We start from the raw sequence: 10,410 nt of genomic DNA on the forward strand, positions 1-10,410 counted from the left end.
GCGGACCTCTGACTCAGGTATGGCTAAAATGTGATCACCCACCCCCCCCCCCCCCCCTTCTCATAATTACACAAGAAAAAAATTATAGACATTTTCACTACAAACTCTTAAGTGACCCTTTTGTTGGTGACTGGAAAATGTAAACAATCAGTTTTCATTATTTCACACATACAAAATTCATCAATATTGATTTAAAATGTTAACCAAATATAATCTAATAAAATAATTTATTTAAAAACGTTCAAAATATAATATTATATAAGATTAAAAAATGTCAATTAACATTAATATTTATTTATTGTTATAAATTATTCATGGGAAAACGATTTTAAGGCTATTAGTTTATGAGATATAAATATTTAAAGTTTTGATGAGTGGAGTAGTGGACATACATTTCGCGGGGTAACCCCATACCACTCGACTCCGCTCAACTAAACTTTAAATACCTACTTATAACGCATAAACTACTCGCACTAAATTCGATTTTTATGTATCGAAATACTTAGAAAAATATTCTGCTTTGGAATAAGAAATTAAAACTGTGTTGTCATTAAAATAATTAAAAATTAAAAAATATTTTAAAATATAATTTTTTAATAACAAAATTGTTTTGTTAATGACTTGAAATTATATGTTTTTTAAACAATTACACTTTTTGAAATAATGAGTGTTCAATTTTAAAATCGCTGTATAATACCCTGTATAGTCTCTCGGGTAAACACAAACGTTTAAAAAACTAAAAGGGCTATACCTACTTTTAGCCATATCTACATAAGTTACCAACCCACCCACATATAAAAAAGTCTCAGGTAGGGCTAAAGCCCAATCAGCCCTACCCGTGCGCACGCCTATAATGAGAGAGCGTCGCCCGATTGCGGTCAAAGTAACCTTTTTAACTTTTAAACTATCCCGATTGCGGCCCGTACATGGTAGGTAGGAAATACTATTTATACAAATCAAAATAAAAAAAAATCTAAAAACATGGAAATATCTAATTTTAATTTCGTAAAAATACTAAGTTTTAAAATTCTATCTCTCACACTATAGTATTTAACATTACAATTAATTTAATATTTGATTATTTATTAACTATTAGTTGACATAATATTAATTTTATTTCGTATATTTTTTTATTGAAAACAATTATTTTACTATTTATATGTAAATACTATTTATAATGCATTTTAATGAAAATACATTTTATAGATATTTCATTTTATTAATTATAAGTTATTTTTTGTACCAATGTGTGTTTGAACGGGTTTCACCGATTTCCGCCAAAAATGATCTTTCCGTTTAACGCCAAATTAGAAAAAACGCCGTTCCTTTTTCCGCTAATTATAAATTATAGAATTTTGAAGTGTGGGAACCCTTACGTAAAGATTTAATTATTTTATAATTTTTTTAAGTTACTAGGTAACTATAATATATTGTATAGCTACACACTATAGAGTTAAATAATAATATTTTTTCCAGTTATTAGTTATTATATAATAGTAATGATATTAGTGTACCGACAATTTCCTTGTACAATACTTCATTGTCGGAATTTTTTTTTGTGTATACCTACTTTTGCATCACATAATTTGTTAATACATCTCCAACGCACTTTATTTATTCCTTCATATGCTTTACTAAATTTAAAATTATCAATTACAATTTGTGGATTTTCGCGTTTACAGGTAATTAATTGTGCAGACATTAGTGTAGCTTATATTAAATAAAACACATCAGACACAATATCCATAATATTTCTAACAAATCGAACAAACTATTGCAGTATGATATGAGATGACAGATTAGATAATATTATCTATATCTATAAAATAATATTTTCTACGTAGATAAAGACGCATACGGGTATAAAAATTAAAAACCCACCATATAAGATAATATTATATACTATGATTTCGACATTATTATATCTACAAATAAACCATAGGTTTATCGTAATAAGTGTTATGATAAAATTATATTTTTTGACTTATTTTGTTGGTACACTAATATCGTTACTATTATATAATAAGTAATAACTGGAAAACGGAAAGGTCATTTTTGGTGGAAACCGGCGACACCCATTTGAACGCAATCGGGATACTTATATTTGGGATAAAATACGACTATCTGAATTTATTCGGACCGCAATCGGGCATCTCCGACATGAAAATACCCACGATAATATCGATTATCCGTTATTGACGACATTTATTTTCGCAATTTATATTTTAAAGTAGTATCAAGTATTCAAGGGTGCATAAGCTAATTGGTACCTAACCTTGTTATTTTGTGAAAAGTTTTATACGAGTTTTCTTCTATAAACTATAGTCTATAATTTTATTTATATGTGGACGTGTAATATCAGTGTGCTGTAAAGTTATACAGTATTGTGTTCAATTAACATAACTACTACCTACTATATAATATTTTCTGTTTTTTATTCATATTTGTATTTTGTACTAGTCGTTCAATTTCTTCAAAATGGAAGGTTCGAAAAAACAGTTATGTGAATAATTAATTAAATTAATTATATCTATACTTAATAGTAGTACCTATATAGTTTTGTAGTTGGTAAATAATAATCTATTTATCTTCTTAGTCTTTTAGATTATATTATTTTACAGACAACAAATTCATACATTTACTACCTATTGAAAACATATCAATTAAGTAGCCTATAAGTCAAATAAAATATTAAATTGTAGGTGTAGTAGGTATTATGTTACCTACATCATTCACAAGTCACAACGTGGCCTCTAGGTACACATTTAATACAGGAGTAGGTATATTCTCACAGTTGTTGTCAAAATATTGTACTTACTGCTTACACACACACACATAGGTACATAAACAAATATGTTGCTATATTATTTTGCTAGTACTTATCTAAATATATAAAAAAACCCTGAAATTATAATTTATGCACAAAAAAATAAACAAAACTCCTACAGAAACAAATACGATTACACTATTAGGCATTAAATATAATTTTAATAAATATTTAATTAATATTCTTAATATATTAATTAAAGTAGTTACCAATGTACCTACCTATTGTGATAGCTGATAGTCATAATCAGGAATATAAGTTAATATATTTTTTTATTATTCTACGAGGATCCAAGATTATATTATGTTGAAAACTTTATGTTTATTGGTATACACACAGAACTCATATTATAGTTTTATCTGACAAATATACTCCAGTATGTTCCACTCCTAGAATTTTTTTCCTATGCCTATTTTAATTATTATACTTTTAGTAAATTATTAAAGTTATAATTATTTTAGTGCATTAAACTTAGTGACATATGGATTTTATTGGCTATTTTAAAGAAGAGCAAAAGTTTTCAGTAACCTAACCTAACCAAAGACTGTTACATTGAATGGTATTCCAGGTCATGTGTGTAAAACAAAGGGTTACCACAGTTATGTTTATGAAAGGAGGTAAATCATCTGAAGATTGGAAGTTTTACCCTGTTAAAGTTATTGAACGATTCGGTACAAAGTTTATTATTATTTCATTTTCTATTGGAAAATAAAATAATGATTATCATCTAGGTACAACATAATTAGTATAAATCTAAATAAAATTTTACCCTTTATAGGTCTCTGGTATAGCTATATTTACCAGACAGTTTTTAGGGTTCCGTACGGTAAAACAGGACCCTATTACGAAGGCTGTCCGCTGTCCGTCCGTCCGTCTGTCACCAGGCCTGTATCTCATGAACCATGAAAGTTAGAAAGTTGAAATTTTCACAGATTATGTATTTCTGTTGCCGCTATAACAACAAATACTAAAAATTCTTGAATATATAATATAAGCAGTGTTGCCAACAGTTTTATAGATGATGGTACGGAACCCTTTGTGCGCGAGTCCGACTCGCACTTGACCGGCTTTTTATTTTTCTATCGATGAGTTATTGGTATATTATTTTGCCACTTGATGCAACGGGAAATATATGTAAAAATATATGTCATACGAGTGGTAAGCCTGTACGCAAACGTTATTATCGTTATCTTGTTATCGGTAATCGCGTTAACATAATATCAAAGTGGTAAATTATTATACCACTACACACTTATTTTTACTACTATAATTTTACTACACGCAAAAAATGTTTTTTTTTTCAAATTTATTAAAAAATACATATACCTATGTGAGTCTGGGAACAAAATTTGAGCTCAAACACTGCAAAAGCGCCTAATGCCCTATAAAGGGTTTAAAAGACATACAAATATATTTATTATAATACATAATAAATAGACTCATAGAACAAGCTGCGATGAAGGAAGTCCAAATATTTAGGTCTGAGTTGGAAAACGAAAAAACTGTAAGACGAGGCAGAATATAATAATTATCCAAACCCCAATATGATGCATCAGGGTATAATGTTGGTAATCTATGATGTCTATTGATTTCAATATCATAAAATATTTTAAATATATTATTTTTAATTTATAGGTAGTGATTCTTGTAAAGAAATGGATCTTATAGTGTGTATACCAACACTTAGGTACCACGATCAATTTCAGAAGTATACAGAAGTAACAATATTTTAACTAGTATATTTTAAATTATTTTTTCATATGGTATTACTTAAATAAAGAAATTTAAAATAAGTGATTTCTATGGCTAAGATTGTATAGACATTTAATTTTATATTTTTAATAAATTAGGTTTAACCGCAGAATCAACATCACATTTTGTCGACAATTGTGACCAAGGTAATATTATATTATTAGATGTCTTTATACATTGCCTACATTGTATTCTTTATTTTTAATATTTAAATTATTTGTAATTTGGTCCTTATATAGAAGCTCAAACTTAAACAAAAATTAAAATATTTTACATAATGAGCAAGGTAGGTAATAACACAAATTATACTTGACTGATTAAATTATTTACAATATACATAATATGTGTATTACATATTATACATAATTTTTTTATTATAAATTAATATCTGCAACTTGTATTTGTATAGTTGATATACTTTAATAACTACCTATAATATTTATATTAATTTATGTTTTAATATAATATTTGAGTTATTTGTGAGTTGTTCCATAATATATAGAAGCTTATAGAATGCAGTCAAACGTAAATGAAAATGAAAATATTTTATATAACCATGGTAATAACTAATAATACTTATTATACTTAACTGATTGAATTACTTACAATATATTATACACTCTTTATTTTTTTTTAATAATTCATCCACAATTAAAACTGTATAATTTACCTTTAATATGTATATTAATTTTAATAAAATATTTTAATTTCTTTATTGTTTGTTACATAATATATAGAAATGTATACAATACACTTAAACTTAAATGAAAATATTTTATTGAGTAATGAAGCTAATAATAACGTATTTAATAATTTAAATATCTAATTTTACTTTGTAGGTTTTTTTTTATAGTTTTTAAAATTTTTATATTTAATATTTGTTGCTAGATACAAGTCAAAGGACTCTGCAGTCAACTGGAGAACATTTTGATAATAGTTAACAAAACGCCAAGGCAATATCTATTAATATAAAACTATATATTTTACTTTTAAAAAAAATAACTGTATATCAAAAAAAATATTGAATTATTTTTACTACTCATTTCAAATACAAGATTTAATGCATTACAATCAATCAGACGTAATTTCGATTCAGATTTATCAAATTATCAAGGTAAACATTGAAATAAATATACCTAACCTACAACATTTGTATTTTTATTAATAATAATAACTTTAATTTTTCAGAATCTAGTAATCCTAGTAATGGTGTGCTCACATTTACAGAATTTTGAATTCAACAAATATGTTCTTGAATAGATTGGACAAAATGTTAGATGTGCTTTTAGAACATACAAAACATTCTCTTAGCGCACTATATGTCCCATTAGATGATTTTGTTTTAAATATGTTTCTATTAAAAGATATTGCAGCCATAAGAGATATTGAGAAAAACTTACAAAATTATGAATATTAACTCAAAATAGTAAGAATAGTAAAATTTAATTTTAATTTTGTTCTATATATAAATATGTTGATTTTTTTAGACTCATTTTATACATTCAGTTGGTGGAATAAGTTGAAAAAACTTTATCAAAAGAGTACTTTTAAGATTATTTACAAATAAATTGTCTTCTGTATGTTCTTGGACAGGGTTCAAGAATAATTTTTGTTTAGATAATCTTTAAATTATGAAGACAGTAAAACGTAATTATTTATTGTCTTCATCTATTTAATGTATGTACCCACTTGCAATTACATGATATTATTATAATTTTAGAAATTGCTGATGATAATTATCAAATGAATGACAGCAATTTTGAGTGTCGCATAAAAGATTGATTCCGTCATGGAAGCCAACGTTTGGCACGCGAAGAAAGCAGCAATCAGTGAAATATGAATTCACTGACATATTTTGTAAAGTAAGATTAAGTAAGCTTATAAACTATGTATATAATATGGCTAGGTATGGTTCTAGTGGTGTAACTTGGAGTAAATAATAAATTGTGGAGGGATATTCTTGAAAATTGTATTTCATAATATAGTAGAGGCTCTACCCTTTCCCCAATTGTATTCTGCACTGATATGGTAAAAATTTTGAACACATTATCTTGGATTTTATTGCAAAATAATAACACACCCCAACCCAGTCAATCATCAAGTGTATCGGAGGGGCGTCTTCAGGTCAATTCTATGGAGGGGACATTTTAATCTTGATAATACCACTTTTAACAATTGTTAAAATTTATAAAATATATTACCAAAAACAGAACATTTCACAACTTACGGGGGGGGGGGGGGGGGGGGCATGCCTGGTATCGGCCAGTATATAGATTTTAATATTTGGTTGAAATTATTTACAAAATTAAACTATCCCACAATGAAATTTATAACTAATCATTCACATAATAAACATTGAACCTTTTTTCAAAAATAAATTTAATATGGACTTAAAACAGTTAATATTATAAACAAAAAAGGTATACATCTACCTACAAATCTAACATTGAACATTATCGCCCAATATCACAAATATCAAATATTGCCAAATATTTTGAAAAAATTATAAAAAAAGAATTAGTCTATTACTTTGAAAGTAATAATCTTCTATAATGTACCCAATTCGGTTTTAGACCTGGTAAAAGTACTGAATAAGCAATTGCAACAGTTCGAAAATAAAAAATAGTGTGCAACTGTTTCTTGGATCTAGCAAAAGCATTTGATACCATAGATCATAGAATATTACTATAAAATGTTAACACACTTGGTATCAATGGAACGGCTCAGAATTTATTAAGTTCATATTTAAAAAATAGAAAATAACACGTTCGAATAAACAATGAATAAACAATGAATGAAGAAACTTCAATAATATGTGGTGTAACTCAAGGGACAAGTCTATCGCCTACACTGTTTAATATACATGTAAACCAAATTAATTACTTGAATACATACAGAAAACTAGTTTGCTACGCAGATGGTACTGTACTTTTTGTTGAAGGCCAATCTTGAGATAAAGTCCGACATGAGTAAAATACAAAAATGGCTATGTAAAAATAATTTGTTCCTAAACTTAGAAAAAACTTACATATTACCACACTATATAGTTAATTCGAATCAACCAAATAAAACAAATCTATGTATACATGAGAATGACTGTTTAAATCAAATTATATGTACATGCCAAACCTTTGTAAAAATAGTTAAAAACTGTAAATATAGAAATGGAATGACCACATAAAATGTGTACAGGACTGGGAGTATATCAGCCCAGGTGTAGATGAAATATACAGACCCAAAAGTATTATAATAATAACAATATCTTTATTGTCATTTGTCAAAGGCATAAATATGATGATGCTGTAGCCCCTAATTTCAGATAAGTCAATGTTTTCTTATAGTTGTCTCTCTACTGTCATAACAATTAGTGCGTCTAAGTTGACATAAACTAGAACGAATATGGGATATATGGAAATGTTTGGTTGTATACATTTGCAACAATAAAATTCAATATCATTAAATTATTATGCAAATAAATTTTAAAAAATAAACGTTTTGATATTATATTTTATATTTTATTATCGTCTAAAGAAACATAAGTATTAACAATTAAACATTAAACACAATTTACTAAGTGAGTATGTATCAATGTACAAAATATGTAAGTTATATTGTAAATTTGTAATAAATAAAATAATAGACTACTTGACAGTCAACAGACAGCCAATTTACCATAATATTACAAATTTATAATTTAAATTTAGAGCCCCTAAATTGACCGGCCCAGGTGGACTTCTCCGCCTTTCCGCCCTGGCCAGTCTGCCCCTGAATGTGTAACAAATAAATTAAGAAAACTTATGCATGCATTTAAAAATTTAACAGATATCTTAGAACTTAAGACAATTAGAGTGGTGTATCAAGCATTAATAGAATCCATAATTAATTATGGTATTTCTATATGGGGAGGATATAACTATAGATTCATTAAAACAAATATAAAATAAAATACTCAAAATTATCCTAAAAAAAGATTCATGATACCACACAAAATATTTATACAATGACATTCAGTACTACCAATAAAAAAAATATTTTACAAATCGTTGGTACTTTACATAATTAAAAATAACCTTACTTTTAAAACTGAACATGGGCATATCACTAGACAAATATCTAATATCAAAGTACAAACTATGCACAAAAAATTAACACAATCCACATACTTATATATTGGTCCAAAAATTTACAATTTACTATCAGGAGAAATTAAACACAGCAACTCTTTTAAGATTCTTAAAAAAAATTTTCACTTTGGTATAACAAGAACAAAATATAGACAGACTCTTAACAAATTGTGAACTCATGGGCCCCCACACAAACATGTTCAGAGGGGCCCATTGTCTTCTTGAAGAATAAATAAAAATAAAATATTTTTTTTTGTTACTTTTGTATCAACCAATTGCATTTTCCTAAATTGAATACTTTTAAATGTTAATAGTAATAATTAGAATTTTTTTTTATTATCAAAGACATTAACATTTATACAGAATATTTGTTTATTATTATTAAGCTATACCAAATTATAATTTCATTTTTCATTTTTAGGTAAAAAAACTGAACCATCACATTTAATGTTGAGGAGACATTATAACAGAACGGTTTCAAGGATGTATCAAAAGGAAGGTTCCTCAATTAATTTGCCACAACAATTTCAATTGCTAATACAGCATGTCAGCATCTTCAGTGAAATTTTCCTGTACCAAAGAATTGCCATCATCAAATAAAACATTACAAAATTAATAATTATAATTTAGATTTAGAAGTTATAACCATGGAAGTGGACATTTTTACTAATCATAATAATACTTGTAGTAATAATCATAATGTCAATAATTTATCTCCAAATAAAAGTTTTCAATTATATGAAAATGGTGGTCAAAATAATTGTTCTTTACAAGATAAATCATCACAACTAATTGCAAAATATCATATTTCACATAATAATAAAATGCGTTATATTACGATCAAAAGGTTTCGGCGTACCTAAAGATGTTAGATCATTATTGAAAAAGCCTAAATCTAAATTACATATCATTCAAATGAAAATGGCTCTTATATTCATATTGAAGGAAAAATTAAACTCATTCTGTACACATATTTTGAAAATATATTAAAAGATTTAAACGTAATTCAATTGAGCGTCTCCATATTGATGGATTATCTATTTCTGATAGCTCAAAATTGTTTTCTGGCCTATTTTAGTTTCTTTTATAAATGTTCCTGAAGTTAATAAAATTATACTACCAGTAGGAATTTTTCATGGAAGAAGTTGAATACCTGGTTCAATATATATTTTTATTGATCCTTTTATTACTGAAATAAAATCAATTTTTGAAAATAGAATTGTAATAAATCAAAAACTTTTAAAGTTTTTCATTTCTTAAGTTGTATGTGGCGCACCAGCCAAAGCTTTTGTGTTAAACGTAAAATACTTTAGCGCATATCATAGTTGCAACTCATGCCTAGAAGAAGGGGAATTTATAAACAAAAGAATGTCTTTTTTGGGTATTGACGCTCAATTAAGAACTGATGAATCGTTTCGCTCAAAAAGTGATTAGTCTTATCACAAAGGCCCTTGTTTAATAAAAGTATTGCCTATCGATATGACTTCAGTTTTCGTTTTAGATTAAGTATATGCATAATATTTGTCAAGGAGTAATGAAACAAATATTACATTTTTGGAATAGTGGCCAAAAACTGGTATGATTTTTAAATACCTACTGATCTTAAACATCAAATTTCATCTGAACAGGTAAATCTTCAACTATATTTTCCGTCGGAATTCAGTAGATTGCCCAGATCATTAGATGAGTTAGAATTTTGGAAAACGA

General features: G+C 26.8%; 1 long non-coding RNA gene across 3 annotated transcripts; it reads left to right on the forward strand.

The window, feature by feature from the left end:
• The first annotated feature begins 3,597 nt into the window (after positions 1–3,597).
• On the forward strand, positions 3,598–9,417 carry LOC132935359 (uncharacterized). 3 transcript variants are annotated; one of them, XR_009663223.1, is made up of 7 exons: positions 3,598–4,395; positions 4,463–4,725; positions 5,468–5,693; positions 5,768–6,005; positions 6,067–6,226; positions 6,300–6,451; positions 9,125–9,417. It is a non-coding gene; the product is annotated as an uncharacterized LOC132935359 (long non-coding RNA). The 3 variants fall into 3 exon arrangements; XR_009663225.1 differs by having other exon boundaries at positions 6,300–6,441; XR_009663224.1 differs by having other exon boundaries at positions 3,598–4,391.
• The last annotated feature ends 993 nt before the right edge of the window (positions 9,418–10,410 follow it).

Source organism: Metopolophium dirhodum, chromosome 1, assembly GCF_019925205.1.
Source record: "Metopolophium dirhodum isolate CAU chromosome 1, ASM1992520v1, whole genome shotgun sequence".
Classification (NCBI taxonomy): domain Eukaryota; kingdom Metazoa; phylum Arthropoda; class Insecta; order Hemiptera; family Aphididae; genus Metopolophium; species Metopolophium dirhodum.